This window comes from Lissotriton vulgaris, chromosome 5 (genome assembly GCF_964263255.1).
Source record: "Lissotriton vulgaris chromosome 5, aLisVul1.2, whole genome shotgun sequence".
NCBI lineage: Eukaryota > Metazoa > Chordata > Amphibia > Caudata > Salamandridae > Lissotriton > Lissotriton vulgaris.
Window position 1 is genome coordinate 1,545,316,103 of NC_141693.1, and position 21,934 is coordinate 1,545,338,036.

Genomic DNA, 21,934 nt, shown 5'->3' on the forward strand with positions numbered 1-21,934 from the left:
ACCACCTCTAGAAACAACAGTTACACCAATCCAATTCAAATCATTTTTTCCAAAGGAATATCTTCTGCCGGGTCAAAGTTGCATCTGACAAACATAGGTGTTTAAAAATCTACTTTGTAGTTTCAGAACACCAACATGACCCTGAAGTGTACAGAAGTAAAATGGTACCATTTCAAAGTTCCTAATACCTCATAAGCTTCTGAGCGGAAGCATGTAATAAATTTATAAAGTTTTCTGGAAATGTAAGAGTGGATATTGGTTTTCACCTCAGATGGGACTCGAACGCACAATCCCTGGCTTAAGAGTACAGTGCCTTATCCATTAGGCCACTGAGGCACAGATAAACACTTGCAGTCTAGAGGCATTATTTAAATGTATTCAATTGTCAAACACTGGTGTCTGCACACAGGACATTTCTCAGTTCTCTCCATAAGTAAACTTCCCATTTTCATCCTCTTCCATCCCCGACTTTAACACTCTGTTCTGTGCTATAATGTAGGCTCTGCATTTCGAGCAAGTGGAGAGAAATTGGAGGAGAACCACTTTCGACTCAACACTTCTTCTTTCCGGGATGCTTTTCTCAATAAACTGGGCTTTGACAGTGGTATCAAGCAGTCCTTGTCTTCAGCAGGACACAGAAACAGGCACCAAGTCTCCTAACCAAGTTCAACCACACTCTGCAACTTAATAGACCAATGCTTTACAAATTAGCCAACTGTGTCATCAGCAAAGGCAGCCAATGTGCCAATCCTTTATAATTCTTCTGTAGTACTTCTCTTTCTCGTAGGCAAAATTAGCACTTTAACTGCACAAATCATACAGATTTTACACTTGAAGCACTCCATGAACACATACTTACACACCTTGCATTTCATCTACACACCCTTAAGCTAAAAACCCATTCTGTCAAGTCAAAATTCTGCAACCCCATTACATATTCAGTGCGTGTACAAAGAAGCACTTCTTAATGCCACTAACATGAACAAGATTTTAGGCTGAAGATGCAATCTAAATGACTGGGCAGTGTGTACTCCACTTTATGAATAATTAGGAATGAGAACATGATGGCTATAAGAGTATTGGAAGAGCCTGCTTCCATTCTGAATGGAAATCTGAGTTGTGTGACCATTGGCAAAAACCGACCAGGAAGGGACTCGAACCCTCAATCTTCTGATCCGAAGTCAGACGCCTTATCCATTAGGCGACGCGGTCATATGTCCTGCTTTGCTTATTTTTATAATGTAGGTGGTATGCAAGGATGGGAAATATGATATTGATAGTTATTTACGTTTACATCCCATTGTGTGTTTTCAGCTCCTTTCAATTAAAGCACTCTTTTGGAATCTATATAATGAAAATGTCACCAGTACGATAAGCTTTTGTTTTCTTTTTTGCATTTAAACCTCTTTCTTCATGAGATTAAAGCTCAGTTGTATGCTTTACATAGCTCTGGATATTTCCAGAAGTGGAGAGAAACTGTTTTGACAGTAGTACAAACTGCTCCTTTCTGGATATGCCAATTTACATACGCTCAAAGGTTGTATACGTTTCATGAATCCTGCCTTGCCCTATTCAAGTAGCTGAAAGCCTGTCACCACCTCTAGAAACAACAGTTACACCAATCCAATTCAAATCATTTTTTCCAAAGGAATATCTTCTGCCGGGTCAAAGTTGCATCTGACAAAGATAGGTGTTTAAAAATCTACTTTGTAGTTTCAGAACACCAACATGAGTCCGGAGAGTACAGAAGTAAAATGGTACCATTTCAAAGTTCCTAATACCTCATAAGCTTTTGAGCGGAAGCATGTAATAAATATATACATTTTTCTAGAAAAGTAATAGTGGATATTGGTTTTCACCTCAAATGGAACTCGATCCCACAATCCCTGGCTTAGGAGGCCAGTGCCTTATCCATTAGGCCACTGAGGCACAGATGAACACTTGCAGTCTAGAGGCATTATTTAAATGTATTCAATCGTCAAACACTGGTGTCTGCACACAGGACATTTCTCAGTTCTCTCCATAAGTAAACTTCCCATTTTCATCCTCTTCTATCCCCTACTTTAACACTCTGTTCTGTGCTATAATGGAGGCTCTGCATTTCGAGCAAGTGGAGAGAAATTGGAGGAGAACCACTTTTGACTCAACACTTCTTCTTTCCTGGATGCTTTTCTCAATAAACTGGGCTTTGACAGTGGTATCAAGCCGTCCTTGTCTTCAGCAGGACACAGAAACAGGCACCAAGTCTGCTAACCAAGTTCAACCACACTCTGCAACTTAATAGACCAATGCTTTACAAATTAGCCAACTGTGTCATCAGCAAAGGCAGCCAATGTGCAAAACCTTTATAATTCTTCTGTAGTACTTTTCTTTCTCGTAGGCAAAATTAGCACTTTAACTGCACAAATCATACAGATTTTTACACTTGAAGCACTCCATGAACACATACTTACACACCTTGCATTTCATCTACACACCCTTAAGCTAAAAATCCATTCTGTCAAGTCAAAATTCTGCAACCCTATTACATATTCAGTGCGTGTACATAGAAGCACTTCTTAATGCCACTAACATGGACAAGATTTTAGGCTGAAGATGCAATCTAAATAACTGTGCAGTATGTACTCCACTTCATGAATAATTAGGAATGAGAACATGATGGCTATAAGAGTATTGGAAGAGCCTGCTTCCATTCTGAATGGAAAGCTGAGTTGTGTGACCATTGGCAAAAACCGACCACGAAGGGACTCGAACCCTCAATCTTCTGATCCGAAGTCAGACACCTTATCCATTAGGCCACGGGGTCATATGTCCTGCTGTGCTTATTTTTATAATGTAGGTGGTATGCAAGGATGGGAAATATGATATTGATAGTTATTTAGGTTTACATCCCATTGTGTTTTTTCAGCTCCTTTCAATTAAAGCACTCTTTTGGAATGTATATAATGAGAATGTCACCAGTACGATAAGCTTTTGTTTTCTTTTTTGCATTTAAACCTCTTTCTTCATGAGATTAAAGCTCAGTTGTATGCTTTACATAGCTCTGGATATTTCCAGAAGTGGAGAGAAACTGTTTTGACAGTAGTAAAAACTGCTCCTTTCTGGATATGCCAATTTACACACGCTCAAAGGTTGTATACGTTTCATGAATCCTGACTTGCCCTATTCAAGTAGCTGAAAGCCTGTCACCACCTCTAGAAACAACAGTTACACCAATCCAATTCAAATAATTTTTTCCAAAGGAATATCTTCTGCCGGGTCAAAGTTGCATCTGACAAAGATAGGTGTTTAAAAATCTACTTTGTAGTTTCAGAACACCAACATGACTCTGAAGAGTACAGAAGTAAAATGGTACCATCTCAAAGTTCCTAATACCTCATAAGCTTCTGAGCGGAAGCATGTAATAGATATATCAATTTTTCTGGAAAAGTAAGAGTGGATATTGGTTTTCACCTCAGATGGGACTCGAACCCACAATACCTGGCTTAGGAGGCCAGTGCCTTATCCATTAGGCCACTGAGGCACAGATGAACACTTGCAGTCTAGAGGCATTATTTAACCCCTTCGATGCTGATGACGAGCTCGGCTCATCATCAGCCACGGTGGTCGTGTGCTGATGACGAGCTGAGCTCGTCATGAATATATGGCATCAGTGATTTTCCAGCACAGGGGAAAAATACCCACAGCAGCCAAGGTGTTAAATGTATTCAATCATCAAACAATGGTGTCTGCACACAGGACATTTCTCAGTTCTCTCCATAAGTAAACTTCCCATTTTCATCCTCTTCCATCCCCGACTTTAACACTCTGCTCTGTGCTATAATGGAGGCTCTGCATTTCGAGCAAGTGGAGAGAAATTGGAGGAGAACCACTTTCGACTCAACACTTCTTCTTTCCTGGATGCTTATCTCAATAAACTGGGCTTTGACAGTGGTATCAAGCCGTCCTTGTCTTCAGCAGGACACAGAAACAGGCACCAAGTCTCCTAACCAAGTTCAACCACACTCTGCAACTTAATAGACCAATGCTTTACAAATTAGCCAACTGTTTCATCAGCAAAGGCAGCCAATGTGCCAATCCTTTATAATTCTTCTGTAGTACTTTTCTTTCTCGTAGGCAAAATTAGCACTTTAATTGCACAAATCATACAGATTTTTACACTTGAAGCACTCCATGAACACATACTTACACACCTTGCATTTCATCTACACACCCTTAAGCTAAAAACCCATTCTGTCAAGTCAAAATTCTGCAACCCTATTACATATTCAGTGCGTGTACATAGAAGCACTTCTTAATGCCAATAACATGGACAAGATTTTAGGCTGAAGATGCAATCTAAATGACTGTGCAGTATGTACTCCACTTCATGAATAATTAGGAATGAGAACATGATGGCTATAAGAGTATTGGAAGAGCCTGCTTCCATTCTGAACGGAAAGCTGAGTTGTGTGTCCATTGGCAAAAACCGACCACGAAGGGACTCGAACCCCCAATCTTCTGATCCGAAGTCAGACACCTTATCCATTAGGCCACGCGGTCATATGTCCTGCTGTGCTAATTTTTATAATGTAGGTGGTATGCAAGGATTGGAAATATGATATTGATAGTTATTTAGGTTTACATCCCATTGTGTTTTTTCAGCTCCTTTCAATTAAAGCACTCTTTTGGAATCTATATAATGAGAATGTCACCAGTACGATAAGCTTTTGTTTTCTTTTTTGCATTTAAACCTCTTTCTTCATGAGATTAAAGCTCAGTTGTATGCTTTACATAGCTCTGGATATTTCCAGAAGTGGAGAGAAACTGTTTTGACAGTAGTACAAACTGCTCCTTTCTGGATATGCCAATTTACACACGCTCAAAGGTTGTATACGTTTCATGAATCCTGCCTTGCCCTATTCAAGTAGCTGAAAGCCTGTCACCACCTCTAGAAACAACAGTTGCACTAATCCAATTCAAATCATTTTTTCCAAAGGAATATCTTCTGCCGGGTCAAAGTTGCAGCTGACAAAGATAGGTGTTTAAAAATCTACTTTGTAGTTTCAGAACACCAACATGAGTCCGGAGAGTACAGAAGTAAAATGGTACCATATCAAAGTTCCTAATACCTCATAAGCTTCTGAGCGGAAGCATGTAATAAATATATAAATTTTTCAAGAAAAGTAATACTGGATATTGGTTTTCACCTCAGATGGGACATGAACCCACAATCCCGGGCTTAGGAGGCCAGTACCTTATCCATTAGGCCACTGAGGCACAGATGAACACTTGCAGTCTAGAGGCATTATTTAAATGTATTCAATCGTCAAACACTGGTGTCTGCACACAGGACATTTCTCAGTTCTCTCCATAAGTAAACTTCCCATTTTCATCCTCTTCCATCCCCGACTTTAACACTCTGTTCTGTGCTATAATGGACTCTCTGCATTTCGAGCAAGTGGAGAGAAATTGGAGGAGAACCACTCTCGACTCAACACTTCTTCTTTCCTGGATGCTTTTCTCAATAAACTGGGCTTTGACAGTGGTATCAAGCCGTCCTTGTCTTCAGCAGGACACAGAAACAGGCACCAAGTCTCCTAACCAAGTTCAACCACACTCTGCAACTTAATAGACCAATGCTTTACAAATTAGCCTACTGTGTCATCAGCAAAGGCAGCCAATGTGCCAATCCTTTATAATTCTTCTGTAGTACTTCTCTTTCTCGTAGGCAAAATTAGCACTTTAACTGCACAAATCATACAGATTTTACACTTGAAGCACTCCATGAACACATACTTACACACCTTGCATTTCATCTACACACCCTTAAGCTAAAAACCCATTCTGTCAAGTCAAAATTCTGCAACCCTATTACATATTCCATGCGTGTACATAGAAGCACTTCTTAATGCCACTAACATGAACAAGATTTTAGGCTGAAGATGCAATCTAAATGACTGTGCAGTATGTACTCCACTTCATGAATAATTAGGAATGAGAACATGATGGCTATAAGAGTATTGGAAGAGCCTGCTTCCATTCTGAATGGAAATCTGAGATGTGTGACCATTGGCAAAATCCGACCACGAAGGGACTCGAACCCTCAATCTTCTGATCCGAAGTCAGACGCCTTATTCATTAGGCCACGCGGTCATATGTCCTGCTGTGCTTATTTTTATAATTTAGGTGGTATGCAAGGATGGGAAATATGATATTGATAGTTATTTAGGTTTACATCCCATTGTGTGTTTTCAGCTCCTTTCAATTAAAGCACTCTTTTGGAATCTATATAATGAAAATGTCACCAGTACAATAAGCTTTTGTTTTCTTTTTTGCATTTAAACCTCTTTCTTTATGAGATTAAAGCTCAGTTGTATGCTTTACATAACTCTGGATATTTCCAGAAGTGGAGAGAAACTGTTTTGACAGTAGTACAAACTGCTCCTTTCTGGATATGCCAATTTACACACGCTCAAAGGTTGTATGTGTTTCATGAATCCTGATTTGCCCTATTCAAGTAGCTGAAAGCCTGTCACCACCTCTAGAAACAACAGTTACACCAATCCAATTCAAATCATTTTTTTCCAAACGAATATCTTCTGCTGGGTCAAAGTTGCATCTGACAAAGATAGGTGTTTAAAAATCTACTTTGTAGTTTCAGAACACCAACATGAGTCCGGAGAGTACAGAAGTAAAATGGTACCATTTCAAAGTTCCTAATACCTCATAAGCTTCTGAGCGGAAGCATGTAATAAATATATAAATTTTTCTAGAAAAGTAATAGTGGTTATTAGTTTTCACCTCAGATGGGACTCGAACCCACAATCTCTGGCTTAGGAGGCCAGTGCCTTATCCATTAGGCCACTGAGGCACAGATGAACACTTGCAGTCTAGAGGCATTATTTAAATGTATTCAGCCGTCAAACACTGGTGTCTGCACACAGGACATTTCCCAGTTCTCTCCATAAGTAAACTTCCCATTTTCATCCTCTTCCATCCCCGACTTTAACACTCTGTTCTGTGCTATAATGGAGGCTCTGCATTTCGAGCAAGTGGAGAGAAATTGGAGGAGAACCACTTTCGACTCAACACTTCTTCTTTCCTGGATCCTTTTCTCAATAAACTGGGCTTTGACAGTGGTATCAAGCCGTCCTTGTCTTCAGCAGGACACAGAAACAGGCACCAAGTCTCCTAACCAAGTTCAACCACACTCTGCAACTTAATAGACCAATGCTTTACAAATTAGCCAACTGTGTCATCAGGAAAGGCAGCCAATGTGCCAATCCTATATAATTCTTCTGTAGTACTTTTCTTTCTCGTAGGCAAAATTAGCACTTTAACTGCACAAATCATACAGATTTTTACACTTGAAGCACTCCATGAACACATACTTACACACCTTGCATTTCATCTACACACCCTTAAGCTAAAAACCCATTCTGTCAAGTCAAAACTCTGCAACCCTATTACATATTCAGTGCGTGTACATAGAAGAACTTCTTAATGCCACTAACATTGACAAGATTTTAGGCTGAAGATGCAATCTAAATGACTGTGCAGTATGTACTCCACTTCATGAATATTTAGGAATGAGAACATGATGGCTATAAGAGTATTGGAAGAGCCTGCTTCCATTCTGAACGGAAAGCTGAGTTGTGTGTCCATTTGCAAAAACCGACCACGAAGGGACTCGAACCCTCAATCTTCTGATCCAAAGTCAGACACCTTATCCATTAGGCCACGCGGTCATATGTCCTGCTGTGCTAATTTTTATAATGTAGGTGGTATGCAAGGATGGGAAATATGATATTGATAGTTATTTAGGTTTACATCCCATTGTGTTTTTTCAGCTCCTTTCAATTAAAGCACTCTTTTGGAATCTATATAATGAGAATGTCACCAGTACGATAAGCTTTTGTTTTCTTTTTTGCATTTAAACCTCTTTCTTCATGAGATTAAAGCTCAGTTGTATGCTTTACATAGCTCTGGATATTTCCAGAAGTGGAGAGAAACTGTTTTGACAGTAGTACAAACTGCTCCTTTCTGGATATGCCAATTTACACACGCTCAAAGGTTGTATACGTTTCATGAATCCTGCCTTGCCCTATTCAAGTAGCTGAAAGCCTGTCACCACCTCTAGAAACAACAGTTGCACTAATCCAATTCAAATCATTTTTTCCAAAGGAATATCTTCTGCCGGGTCAAAGTTGCAGCTGACAAAGATAGGTGTTTAAAAATCTACTTTGTAGTTTCAGAACACCAACATGAGTCCGGAGAGTACAGAAGTAAAATGGTACCATTTCAAAGTTCCTAATACCTCATAAGCTTCGGAGCGGAAGCATGTAATAAATATATAAATTTTTCAAGAAAAGTAATACTGAATATTGGTTTTCACCTCAGATGGGACACGAACCCACAATCCCGGGCTTAGGAGGCCAGTGCCTTATCCATTAGGCCACTGAGGCACAGATAAACACTTGCAGTCTAGAGGCATTATTTAAATGTATTCAATCGTCAAACACTGGTGTCTGCACACAGGACATTTCTCAGTTCTCTCCATAAGTAAACTTCCCATTTTCATCCTCTTCCATCCCCGACTTTAACATTCTGTTCTGTGCTATAATGGACTCTCTGCATTTCGAGCAAGTGGAGAGAAATTGGAGGAGAACCACTCTCGACTCAACACTTCTTCTTTCCTGGATGCTTTTCTCAATAAACTGGGCTTTGACAGTGGTATCAAGCCGTCCTTGTCTTCAGCAGGACACAGAAACAGGCGCCAAGTCTCCTAACCAAGTTCAACCACACTCTGCAACTTAATAGACCAATGCTTCACAAATTAGCCTACTGTGTCATCAGCAAAGGCAGCCAATGTGCCAATCCTTTATAATTCTTCTGTAGTACTTCTCTTTCTCGTAGGCAAAATTAGCACTTTAACTGCACAAATCATACAGATTTTACACTTGAAGCACTCCATGAACACATACTTACACACCTTGCATTTCATCTACACACCCTTAAGCTAAAAACCCATTCTGTCAAGTCAAAATTCTGCAACCCTATTACATATTCCATGCGTGTACATAGAAGCACTTCTTAATGCCACTAACATGAACAAGATTTTAGGCTGAAGATGCAATCTAAATGACTGTGCAGTATGTACTCCACTTCATGAATAATTAGGAATGAGAACATGATGGCTATAAGAGTATTGGAAGAGCCTGCTTCCATTCTGAATGGAAATCTGAGATGTGTGACCATTGGCAAAATCCGACCACGAAGGGACTCGAACCCTCAATCTTCTGATCCGAAGTCAGACGCCTTATCCATTAGGCCACGCGGTCATATGTCCTGCTGTGCTTATTTTTATAATGTAGGTGGTATGCAAGGATGGGAAATATGATATTGATAGTTATTTAGGTTTACATCCCATTGTTTGTTTTCAGCTCCTTTCAATTAAAGCACTCTTTTGGAATCTATATAATGAAAATGTCACCAGTACGATAAGCTTTTGTTTTCTTTTTTGCATTTAAACCTCTTTCTTTATGAGATTAAAGCTCAGTTGTATGCTTTACATAGCTCTGGATATTTCCAGAAGTGGAGAGAAACTGTTTTGACAGTAGTACAAACTGCTCCTTTCTGGATATGCCAATTTACACACGCTCAAAGGTTGTATGTGTTTCATGAATCCTGACTTGCCCTATTCAAGTAGCTGAAAGCCTGTCACCACCTCTAGAAACAACAGTTACACCAATCCAATTCAAATCATTTTTTTCCAAAGGAATATCTTCTGCTGGGTCAAAGTTGCATCTGACAAAGATAGGTGTTTAAAAATCTACTTTGTAGTTTCAGAACACCAACATGAGTCCGGAGAGTACAGAAGTAAAATGGTACCATTTCAAAGTTCCTAATACCTCTTAAGCTTCTGAGCGGAAGCATGTAATAAATATATAAATTTTTCTAGAAAAGTAATAGTGGATATTAGTTTTCACCTCAGATGGGACTCGAACCCACAATCTCTGGCTTAGGAGGCCAGTGCCTTATCCATTAGGCCACTGAGGCACAGATGAACACTTGCAGTCTAGAGGCATTATTTAAATGTATTCAGTCGTCAAACACTGGTGTCTGAACACAGGACATTTCCCAGTTCTCTCCATAAGTAAACTTCCCATTTTCATCCTCTTCCATCCCCGACTTTAACACTCTGTTCTGTGCTATAATGGAGGCTCTGCATTTCGAGCAAGTGGAGAGAAATTGGAGGAGAACCACTTTCGACTCAACACTTCTTCTTTCCTGGATCCTTTTCTCAATAAACTGGGCTTTGACAGTGGTATCAAGCCGTCCTTGTCTTCAGCAGGACACAGAAACAGGCACCAAGTCTCCTAACCAAGTTCAACCACACTCTGCAACTTAATAGACTAATGCTTCACAAATTAGCCAACTGTGTCATCAGCAAAGGCAGCCAATGTGCCAATCCTTTATAATTCTTCTGTAGTACTTTTCTTTCTCGTAGGCAAAATTAGCACTTTAACTGCACAATTCATACAGATTTTTACACTTGAAGCACTCCATGAACACATACTTACACACCTTGCATTTCATCTACACACCCTTAAGCTAAAAACCCATTCTGTCAAGTCAAAATTCTGCAACCCTATTACATATTCAGTGCGTGTACATAGAAGAACTTCTTAATGCCACTAACATTGACACGATTTTAGGCTGAAGATGCAATCTAAATGACTGTGCAGTATGTACTCCACTTCATGAATAATTAGGAATGAGAACATGATGGCTATAAGAGTATTGGAAGAGCCTGCTTCCATTCTGAACGGAAAGCTGAGTTGTGTGTCCATTGGCAAAAACCGACCACGAAGGGACTCGAACCCTCAATCTTCTGATCCGAAGTCAGACACCTTATCCATTAGGCCATGCAGTCATATGTCCTGCTGTGCTTATTTTTATAATGTAGGTGGTATGCAAGGATGGGAAATATGATATTGATAGTTATTTAGGTTTACATCCCATTGTGTTTTTTCAGCTCCTTTCAATTAAAGCACTCTTTTGGAATCTATATAATGAGAATGTCACCAGTACAATAAGCTTTTGTTTTCTTTTTTGCATTTAAACCTCTTTCTTCATGAGATTAAAGCTCAGTTGTATGCTTTACATAGCTCTGGATATTTCCAGAAGTGGAGAGAAACTGTTTTGACAGTAGTACAAACTGCTCCTTTCTGGATATGCCAATTTACACACGCTCAAAGGTTGTATACGTTTCATGAATCCTGCCTTGCCCTATTCAAGTAGCTGAAAGCCTGTCACCACCTCTAGAAACAACAGTTGCACTAATCCAATTCAAATCATTTTTTCCAAAGGAATATCTTCTGCCGGGTCAAAGTTGCAGCTGACAAAGATAGGTGTTTAAAAATCTACTTTGTAGTTTCAGAACACCAACATGAGTCCGGAGAGTACAGAAGTAAAATAGTACCATTTCAAAGTTCCTAATACCTCATAAGCTTCTGAGCGGAAGCATGTAATAAATATATAAATTTTTCAAGAAAAGTAATACTGGATATTGGTTTTCACCTCAGATGAGACTCGAACCCACAATCCCGGGCTTAGGAGGCCAGTGCCTTATCCATTAGGCCACTGAGGCACATATGAACGCTTGCAGTCTAGAGACATTATTTAAATGTATTCAATCGTCAAACACTGGTGTCTGCACACAGGACATTTCTCAGTTCTCTCCATAAGTAAACTTCCCATTTTCATCCTCTTCCATCCCCGACTTTAACACTCTGTTCTGTGCTATAACGGAGGCTCTGCATTTCGCGCAAGTGGAGAGAAATTGGAGGAGAACCACTTTCGACTCAACACTTCTTCTTTCCTGGATGCTTTTCTCAATAAACTGGGCTTTGACAGTGGTATCAAGCCGTCCTTGTCTTCAGCAGGACACAGAAACAGGCACCAAGTCTCCTAACCAAGTTCAACCACACTCTGCAACTTAATAGACCAATGCTATACAAATTAGCCAACTGTGTCATCAGCAAAGGCAGCCAATGTGCCAATCCTTTATAATTCTTCTGTAGTACTTTTCTTTCTCGTAGGCAAAATTAGCACTTTAACTGCACAAATCATACAGATTTTTACACTTGAAGCACTCCATGAACACATACTTACACACCTTGCATTTCATCTACACACCATTAAGCTAAAAACCCATTCTGTCAAGTCAAAATTCTGCAACCCTATTACATATTCAGTGCGTGTACATAGAAGCACTTCTTAATGCCACTAACATGGACAAGATTTTAGGCTGAAGATGCAATCTAAATGACTGTGCAGTATGTACTCCACTTCATGAATAATTAGGAATGAGAACATGATGGCTATAAGAGTATTGGAAGAGCCTGCTTCCATTCTGAACGGAAAGCTGAGTTGTGTGTCCATTGGCAAAAACCGACCACGAAGGGACTCGAACCCTCAATCTTCTGATCCAAAGTCAGACACCTTATCCATTAGGCCACGCGGTCATATGTCCTGCTGTGCTAATTTTTATAATGTAGGTGGTATGCAAGGATGGGAAATATGATATTGATAGTTATTTAGGTTTACATCCCATTGTGTTTTTTCAGCTCCTTTCAATTAAAGCACTCTTTTGGAAACTATATAATGAGAATGTCACCAGTACGATAAGCTTTTGTTTTCTTTTTTGCATTTAAACCTCTTTCTTCATGCGATTAAAGCTCAGTTGTATGCTTTACATAGCTCTGGATATTTCCAGAAGTGGAGAGAAACTGTTTTGACAGTAGTACAAACTGCTCCTTTCTGGATATGCCAATTTACACACGCTCAAAGGTTGTATACGTTTCATGAATCCTGCCTTGCCCTATTCAAGTAGCTGAAAGCCTGTCACCACCTCTAGAAACAACAGTTGCACTAATCCAATTCAAATAATTTTTTCCAAAGGAATATCTTCTGCCGGGTCAAAGTTGCAGCTGACAAAGATAGGTGTTTAAAAATCTACTTTGTAGTTTCAGAACACCAACATGAGTCCGGAGAGTACAGAAGTAAAATGGTACCATTTCAAAGTTCCTAATACCTCATAAGCTACTGAGCGGAAGCATGTAATAAATATATAAATTTTTCAAGAAAAGTAATACTGAATATTGGTTTTCACCTCAGATGGGACACGAACCCACAATCCCGGGCTTAGGAGGCCAGTGCCTTATCCATTAGGCCACTGAGGCACAGATGAACACTTGCAGTCTAGAGGCATTATTTAAATGTATTCAATCGTCAAACACTGGTGTCTGCACACAGGACATTTCTCAGTTCTCTCCATAAGTAAACTTCCCATTTTCATCCTCTTCCATCCCCGACTTTAACACTCTGTTCTGTGCTATAATTGACTCTCTGCATTTCGAGCAAGTGGAGAGAAATTGGAGGAGAACCACTCTCGACTCAACACTTCTTCTTTCCTGGATGCTTTTCTCAATAAACTGGGCTTTGACAGTGGTATCAAGCCGTCCTTGTCTTCAGCAGGACACAGAAACAGGCACCAAGTCTCCTAACCAAGTTCAACCACACTCTGCAACTTAATAGACCAATGCTTCACAAATTAGCCTACTGTGTCATCAGCAAAGGCAGCCAATGTGCCAATCCTTTATAATTCTTCTGTAGTACTTCTCTTTCTCGTAGGCAAAATTAGCACTTTAACCCCTTCGCTGCTAGGCCTTTTCCCCTCCTGTGCTAAGCCCTTTTTTGGCGATTTGGGGTAGTGCGCGCTTAGGCCCTTGTAACTTTTTGACCACATAAGGTATCCACGCCAAATTTGCGTCCTTTTCTTCCAACATCATGTGGATTCTAAAGGTGCCCAGGGTTTGTGGATTACCTTGGAGGGGTCCCAGAAATTAACCAAAATATAGTGATTTTTTTGTTTTTTTCAGAAAAATGGGAAAAACGGCCTGCAAATGAAAACCTCTGGGTTTTTCCCTGAAAATGTTATCAAAAAAGGGTTTGTGGGGCTGAAATTTCCATTTTCTCAGCTTTTAGGAAATGACAGTCTTTTGTCAGAGAACCGACATTTTCACACAGTTTTGGCATTTTTCTGGGACATAGCCTATTTTTGCTATTTTTAGAGCTTTCCACCTCCTTCCAGTTAATGGTAGAAATGAGTTTGAAAGCAATAATGGATCCTAGAAAGCTGTACATTTTCAAAAAGTAGACAACATTCTGAATTCAGAAAGGGGTCATTTGTCTAAATCCATGAAGGTTTCTTTATAGAAACTAACAGTTAAATATTGGAATAATTGAAAATTTGTTGAAAAAAACAGCCTTTTGTCTCAACGTTTTCACCTATAACTTTTTCTAGTTTTGACAGCTCTTAGAAAGCAATATACCGTTACATCCGTTAGACCTTCCTGGTTGTGGGGATATATAGGACTTGTAGTTTCACCAAGAACCCGACGAACCCAGATCCAAAAACTGAGCAGCAACTTGCAATGGTATTTTTTCATTTACTGGGTATAGAGCACTTTGTCTTGGAAAATGTATACATGGAAAAATCTGTATGAAAGACACCTATGTATTTCTGAATTGGGTACAAAATATAGAGTTCAGAAACAGTATATTATTGCTAATTTTCAAAATTGGGAATACTCATACTAGCATGAGAATTATTGGTCATTTTTCAAAAATATTTTTTTTTTACACAATGTCTTTCATTGAAAGGGAGAAATGCGCAAAAGCTCAATTGGTAATAACAGTTGATTTACAAATCTGAATTACCCCAAGTCTCCCGATAAAAACGGTACCTCACTTGTGTGGGTCGCCCTTGTGCCTGCGACAGGAAACGGCGCAAAATGCAAAGTGGTGACACCTAAATTTTGCAGTTACAAATTGACCCTTTTTTAGCAAAGTGCCTACCTGTAGTTTTTGCACCCTGGCTCTGCCGGCACCTAGGGAAACCTAGCAAACCTATACATTTTTGAAAAGTAGACACCCAGGGGAATACAGGATGGGGTGACTTGACTGCCTACCACCAGGTCTTGTTACCCAGAATCCCTTGCAAACCTACGAATTTGACAAAAAAAACACATTTTCCTCACATTTCTGTGGAGGAAAGTTCTGGAATCTGCTTGGATCAACAAATTTCTACCCACCCAGTGTTCCCGAAGGTCTCCCAAAAACAATGGTACCTCACTTGCATGGGTAGGCATAGTGGCTGCGACACGAAACAGCGCAAAACGCAACGTGGTCGCACCTCAATTTCCCAGTGAAATCTTGCGCTCTTTGGACAAAGAGACTACCTTTTGTTTTTGAGCCCTAGCTCTGCCAGCACTTAGGGAAACCTAGCAAACCTATACATTTTTGAAAAGTAGACACCCAGGGGAATTCAGGATGGGGTCAGTCGACTACCTACCCCCAGGTTCTCTTACCCAGAATCCCTTGCAAAGCTAAGAAATTTGAAAAAATAACGCATTTTCCTCACATTTCTGTGGTGGAAAGTTCCGGAATCTGCGTGGATCAACAAATTTCCACCCACCCAGCGTTCCCCCAGGTCTGCCGAGAAAAATGGTATCTCATTTGCCTGGGTAGGCATAGTGGCTGCGACAGGAAACAGTGCAAAACGCAACGTGGTCACAACTCAATTTTTCAGTGAAATTGTGCACGTTTTGGGCAAAGAGACTACCTTTTGTTTTTGAACCCTAGCTCTGCCGGCACCTAGGGAAACCTAGCAAACCTATACATTTTTGAAAAGTAGACACCCAGGGGAATTCAGGATGGGGTCACTCGACTGCCTACCCCCAGGTTCTCTTACCCAGAATCCCTTGCAAATCTAAGAAATTGGAAAAAAAACGCATTTTCCTCACATTTCTGTGGTGGAAAGTTCCGGAATCTGCGTGGATCAACAAATTTCCACCCACCCAGCGTTCCCCCAGGTCTCCCGAGAAAAATGGTACCTCACTTGCCTGGGTAGGCATAGTGGCTGCGACAGGAAACAGTGCAAAACGCAACGTGGTCACAACTCAATTTTTCAGTGAAATTGTGCACGTTTTGGGCAAAGAGACTACCTTTTGTTTTTGAACCCTAGCTCTGCCGGCACCTAGGGAAACCTAGCAAACCTATACATTTTTAAAAAGTAGACACCCAGGGGAATTCAGGATGGGGTCACTCAACTGCCTACCCCCAGGTTCTCTTACCCAGAATCCCTTGCAAAGCTAAGAAATTGGAAAAAGAAACGCATTTTCCTCACATTTCTGTGGTGGAAAGTTCCGGAATCTGCGTGGATCAACAAATTCCCACCCACCCAGCGTTCCCCCAGGTCTCCCGAGAAAAATGGTACCTCACTTGCCTGGGTAGGCATAGTGGCTGCGACAGGAAACAGTGCAAAACGCAACGTGGTCACAACTCAATTTTTCAGTGAAATTGTGCACGTTTTGGGCAAAGAGACTACCTTTTGTTTTTGAACCCTAGCTCTGCCGGCACCTAGGGAAACCTAGCAAACCTATACATTTCTAAGAAGTAGACACCCAGGGGAATTCAGGATGGGGTCACTCGACTGCCTACCCCCAGGTTCTCTTACCCAGAATCCCTTGCAAAGCTAAGAAATTGGAAAAAAACGCATTTTCCTCACATTTCTGTGGTGGAAAGTTCCGGAATCTGAGTGGATCAACAAATTTCCACCCACCCAGCGTTCCCCCAGGTCTCCCGAGAAAAATGGTACCTCACTTGCCTGGGTAGGCATAGTGGCTGCGACAGGAAACAGTGCAAAACGCAACGTGGTCACAACTCAATTTTTCAGTGAAATTGTGCACGTTTTGGGCAAAGAGACTACCTTTTGTTTTTGAACCCTAGCTCTGCCGGAACCTAGGGAAACCTAGCAAACCTATACATTTTTGAAAAGTAGACACCCAGGGGAATTCAGGATGGGGTCACTCGACTGCCTACCCCCAGGTTCTCTTACCCAGAATCCCTTGCAAAGCTAAGAAATTGGAAAAAAAAACGCATTTTCCTCACATTTCTGTGGTGGAAAGTTCCGGAATCTGCGTGGATCAACAAATTTCCACCTACCCAGCGTTTCCCAAGGTCTCCCGAGAAAAATGGTACCTCACTTGCCTGGGTAGGCATAGTGGCTGCGACAGGAAACAGTGCAAAACGCAACGTGGTCACAACTCATTTTTTCAGTGAAATTGTGCACGTTTTGGGCAAAGAGACTACCTTTTGTTTTTGAACCCTAGCTCTGCCGGCACCTAGGGAAACCTAGCAAACCTATACATTTTTAAAAAGTAGACACCCAGGAGAATTCAGGATGGGGTCAATCGACTGCCTACCCCCAGGTTCTCTTACCCAGAATCCCTTGCAAAGCTAAGAAATTGGGAAAAAAAACGCATTTTCCTCACATTTCTGTGGTGGAAAGTTCCGGAATCTGCATGGATCAACAAATTTCCACCTACCCAGCGTTCCCCAAGGTCTCCCGAGAAAAATGGTACCTCACTTGCCTGGGTAGGCATAGTGGCTGCGACAGGAAACAGTGCAAAACGCAACGTGGTCACAACTCATTTTTTCAGTGAAATTGTGCACGTTTTGGGCAAAGAGACTACCTTTTGTTTTTGAACCCTAGCTCTGCCGGCACCTAGGGAAACCTAGCAAACCTATACATTTTTGAAAAGTAGACACCCAGGGGAATTCAGGATGGGGTCACTCGACTGCCTACCCCCAGGTTCTCTTACCCAGAATCCCTTGCAAAGCTAAGAAATTGAAAAAAAAACGCATTTTCCTCACATTTCTGTGGTGGAAAGTTCCGGAATCTGCGTGGATCAACAAATTTCCACCCACCCAGCGTTCCCCCAGGTCTCCCGAGAAAAATGGTACCTCACTTGCCTGGGTAGGCATAGTGGCTGCGACAGGAAACAGTGCAAAACGCAACGTGGTCACAACTCAATTTTTCAGTGAAATTGTGCACGTTTTGGGCAAAGAGACTACCTTTTGTTTTTGAACCCTAGCTCTGCCGGCACCTAGGGAAACCTAGCAAACCTATACATTTTTGAAAAGTAGACACCCAGGGGAATTCAGGATGGGGTCACTCGACTGCCTACCCCCAGGTTCTCTTACCCAGAATCCCTTGCAAAGCTAAGAAATTGGAAAAAAAACGCATTTTCCTCACATTTCTGTGGTGGAAAGTTCCGGAATCTGCGTGGATCAACAAATTTCCACCCACCCAGCGTTCCCCCAGGTCTCCCGAGAAAAATGGTACCTCACTTGCCTGGGTAGGCATAGTGGCTGCGACAGGAAACAGTGCAAAACGCAACGTGGTCACAACTCAATTTTTCAGTGAAATTGTGCACGTTTTGGGCAAAGAGACTACCTTTTGTTTTTGAACCCTAGCTCTGCCGGCACCTAGGGAAACTTAGCAAACCTATACATTTTTGAAAATTAGACACCCAGGGAAATTCAGGATGGGGTCACTCGACTGCCTACCCCCAGGTTCTCTTACCCAGAATCCCTTGCAAAGCTAAGAAATTGGAAAAAAAAACGCATTTTCCTCACATTTCTGTGGTGGAAAGTTTCGGAATCTGCGTGGATCAACAAATTTCCACCCACCCAGCGTTCCCCCAGGTCTCCCAAGAAAAATGGTACCTCACTTGCCTGGGTAGGCATAGTGGCTGCGACAGGAAACAGTGCAAAACGCAACGTGGTCACAACTCAATTTTTCAGTGAAATTGTGCACGTTTTGGGCAAAGAGACTACCTTTTGTTTTTGAACCCTAGCTCTGCCGGCACCTAGGGAAACCTAGCAAACCTATACATTTTTGAAAAGTAGACACCCAGGGGAATTCAGGATGGGGTCACTCGACTGCCTACCCCCAGGTTCTCTTACCCAGAATCCCTTGCAAAGCTAAGAAATTGGAAAAAAAAACGCATTTTCCTCACATTTCTGTGGTGGAAAGTTCCGGAATCTGCGTGGATCAACAAATTTCTACCCACCCAGCGTTCCCCCAGGTCTCCCGAGAAAAATGGTACCTCACTTGCCTGGGTAGGCATAGTGGCTGCGACAGGAAACAGTGCAAAACGCAACGTGGTCACAACTCAATTTTTCAGTGAAATTGTGCACGTTTTGGGCAAAGAGACTACCTTTTGTTTTTGAACCCTAGCTCTGCCGGCACCTAGGGAAACCTAGCAAACCTATACATTTTTGAAAATTAGACACCCAGGGAAATTCAGGATGGGGTCACTCGACTGCCTACCCCCAGGTTCTCTTACCCAGAATCCCTTGCAAAGCTAAGAAATTGGAAAAAAAAACGCATTTTCCTCACATTTCTGTGGTGGAAAGTTTCGGAATCTGCGTGGATCAACAAATTTCCACCCACCCAGCGTTCCCCCAGGTCTCCCGAGAAAAATGGTACCTCACTTGCCTGGGTAGGCATAGTGGCTGCGACAGGAAACAGTGCAAAACGCGACGTGGTCACAACTCAATTTTTCAGTGAAATTGTGCACGTTTTGGGCAAAGAGACTACCTTTTGTTTTTGAACCCTAGCTCTGCCGGCACCTAGGGAAACCTAGCAAACCTATACATTTTTGAAAAGTAGACACCCAGGGGAATTCAGGATGGGGTCACTCGACTGCCTACCCCCAGGTTCTCTTACCCAGAATCCCTTGCAAAGCTAAGAAATTGGAAAAAAAAACGCATTTTCCTCACATTTCTGTGGTGGAAATTTCCGGAATCTGCGTGGATCAACAAATTTCCACCCACCCAGCGTTCCCCCAGGTCTCCCGAGAAAAATGGTACCTCACTTGCCTGGGTAGGCATAGTGGCTGCGACAGGAAACAGTGCAAAACGCAACGTGGTCACAACTCAATTTTTCAGTGAAATTGTGCACGTTTTGGGCAAAGAGACTACCTTTTGTTTTTGAACCCTAGCTCTGCCGGCACCTAGGGAAACCTAGCAAACCTATACATTTTTGAAAAGTAGATACCCAGGGAAATTCAGGATGGGGTCACTCGACTGCCTACCCCCAGGTTCTCTTACCCAGAATCCCTTGCAAAGCTAAGAAATTGGAAAAAAAACGCATTTTCCTCACATTTCTGTGGTGGAAAGTTCCGGAATCTGCGTGGATCAACAAATTTCCACCCACCCAGCGTTCCCCCAGGTCTCCCGAGAAAAATGGTATCTCATTTGCCTGGGTAGGCATAGTGGCTGCGACAGGAAACAGTGCAAAACGCAACGTGGTCACAACTCAATTTTTCAGTGAAATTGTGCACGTTTTGGGCAAAGAGACTACCTTTTGTTTTTGAACCCTAGCTCTGCCGGCACCTAGGGCATAGTGGCTGCGAAAGGAAATGGTTCAAATTGTACGGTGGTGAATTTACAATCCCAAATTGCAAAACAATTGGCCCGGGGCTCGGTGGTATTCTTTGGAAAGTACAAAACCCAAACAGTTCTGAAAAGTAGACCCCCGGGGGAGTCCAGGGAGGTATGGCATGCGTGGGTCCCCGAACGTTTTCCTACCCAGAACACCTTGCAAACCTTAAAATTAGGTAAAATAATCACTTTTTCAAACTTTTTTGCGTGGAATCACCGTGCCGGCAAAAATGTCGTACCACCCAGCGCTCCCCTTGTTCTCCCGAGTAAAAGGATACCTCACTTGTGTGGTTGCCCCAAAGCAGAACAGGCCAAAAACGAATGTTGAAAAAAGTAGTATTTCAGTGTAACAAATTAAGCCCCCCTGCCTTAGTCACAGGCCTTTGGCCCACCCACACAAGTGAGGTATCATTTTACTCGGGAGAACAAGGGGAACGCAGGGTGGTAGGACATTTGTGCCGACACGGCGATCCCACGCAAAAATGTATGGAAAAATGTTTTTTTAACCTAAATTTGTGGTTTGCAGGGATTTCTGGGTAGGAAAACACTGGGGGACCCACGCATGCCATACCTCCCTGGACTCCCCCGGGTGTCTAGTTTTCAGAACTGTTTGGGTTTGGTAGTTTCCAAAGATGCCCGCCGAGCCCCGGTCCAAAAACTCAGTCCCCCCCCCAAAAAAAGAAGGTAATCTTGCTATTGGTTATTGTAATGTCTCCACCGTACGATTTGGACCGTTTCCTGTTGCAGCCACTATGCCTACCCACGCAAGTGAGGTGCCATTTTTATCGGGAGACCTGGGGGAACGCTGGGTGGGAGGAAATTTGTGTGAGCCCAGTGACGCCACGCTTTCCCACACAAAAAAAGTGTGTAAAAACTGATTTTTCCATCAAAAATTGAGGTTTGCAAGGGATTCCGGGTAAAGGAACGTTGGAGAATCCACGCAAGCCATACCTCCTTGGAAGCCCCCGGGTGTCTACTTTTCAGAAATGTGTGGGTTTGGTAGGTTTCCCGACATGGCCGTCTCGCACGGGGCCAAAAACCCAGGTAACCCCTCTTGCAAAAGCTGGTGGTATTGAATGTCAATCCCACCAGCTTTTGAAAGAGGGGTTACCTGGGTTTTTGGCCCCGTGCGAGACGGCCATGTAGGAAAACCTACCAAACCCACACATTTATGAAAAGTAGACACCCGGGGGCTTCCAAGGAGGTATGGCTTGCGTGCATCCTCCAACGTTCCTTTACCCAGAATCCCTTGCAAACCTCAATTTTTGCAGAAAAAGTCAGTTTTTTCACACTTTTTTGTGTGGGAAAGCGTGGCGTCACTGGGCTCACACAAATTTCCTCCCACCCAGCGTTCCCCCAGGTCTCCCGAGAAAAATGGTACCTCACTTGCGTGGGTAGGCATAGTGGCTGCGAAAGGAAATGGTTCAAATTGTACGGTGGTGAATTTACAATCCCAAATTGCAAAACAACCTTGATTTTGGGGGGGGGGGGCACCTGAGTTTTTGGCCCGGGGCTCGGTGGTATTCTTTGGAAAGTACAAAACCCAAACAGTTCTGAAAAGTAGACCCCCGGGGGAGTCCAGGGAGGTATG

The 21,934-nt window shown here is 42.1% G+C and overlaps 10 non-coding genes across 10 annotated transcripts; all 10 read right to left on the reverse strand.

The window, feature by feature from the left end:
• Window positions 1–2,733: 2,733 nt before the first annotated feature.
• On the reverse strand, window positions 2,734–2,806 carry TRNAR-UCG (transfer RNA arginine (anticodon UCG)). The gene has a single exon. It is a non-coding gene; the product is annotated as a tRNA-Arg (tRNA).
• A 644-nt stretch (window positions 2,807–3,450) lies between these two features.
• Window positions 3,451–3,523, reverse strand: TRNAR-CCU (transfer RNA arginine (anticodon CCU)). Its single transcript has one exon. It is a non-coding gene; the product is annotated as a tRNA-Arg (tRNA).
• Window positions 3,524–4,469: 946 nt separating this feature from the next.
• Window positions 4,470–4,542, reverse strand: TRNAR-UCG (transfer RNA arginine (anticodon UCG)). The gene has a single exon. It is a non-coding gene; the product is annotated as a tRNA-Arg (tRNA).
• Window positions 4,543–6,062: 1,520 nt separating this feature from the next.
• TRNAR-UCG (transfer RNA arginine (anticodon UCG)) lies at window positions 6,063–6,135 on the reverse strand. Its single transcript has one exon. It is a non-coding gene; the product is annotated as a tRNA-Arg (tRNA).
• Window positions 6,136–6,780: 645 nt separating this feature from the next.
• Window positions 6,781–6,853, reverse strand: TRNAR-CCU (transfer RNA arginine (anticodon CCU)). Its single transcript has one exon. It is a non-coding gene; the product is annotated as a tRNA-Arg (tRNA).
• An 804-nt stretch (window positions 6,854–7,657) lies between these two features.
• Window positions 7,658–7,730, reverse strand: TRNAQ-UUG (transfer RNA glutamine (anticodon UUG)). Its single transcript has one exon. It is a non-coding gene; the product is annotated as a tRNA-Gln (tRNA).
• A 1,520-nt stretch (window positions 7,731–9,250) lies between these two features.
• On the reverse strand, window positions 9,251–9,323 carry TRNAR-UCG (transfer RNA arginine (anticodon UCG)). The gene has a single exon. It is a non-coding gene; the product is annotated as a tRNA-Arg (tRNA).
• A 645-nt stretch (window positions 9,324–9,968) lies between these two features.
• TRNAR-CCU (transfer RNA arginine (anticodon CCU)) lies at window positions 9,969–10,041 on the reverse strand. Its single transcript has one exon. It is a non-coding gene; the product is annotated as a tRNA-Arg (tRNA).
• Window positions 10,042–10,845: 804 nt separating this feature from the next.
• Window positions 10,846–10,918, reverse strand: TRNAR-UCG (transfer RNA arginine (anticodon UCG)). The gene has a single exon. It is a non-coding gene; the product is annotated as a tRNA-Arg (tRNA).
• Window positions 10,919–12,439: 1,521 nt separating this feature from the next.
• TRNAQ-UUG (transfer RNA glutamine (anticodon UUG)) lies at window positions 12,440–12,512 on the reverse strand. Its single transcript has one exon. It is a non-coding gene; the product is annotated as a tRNA-Gln (tRNA).
• Between the last annotated feature and the right edge of the window lie 9,422 nt (window positions 12,513–21,934).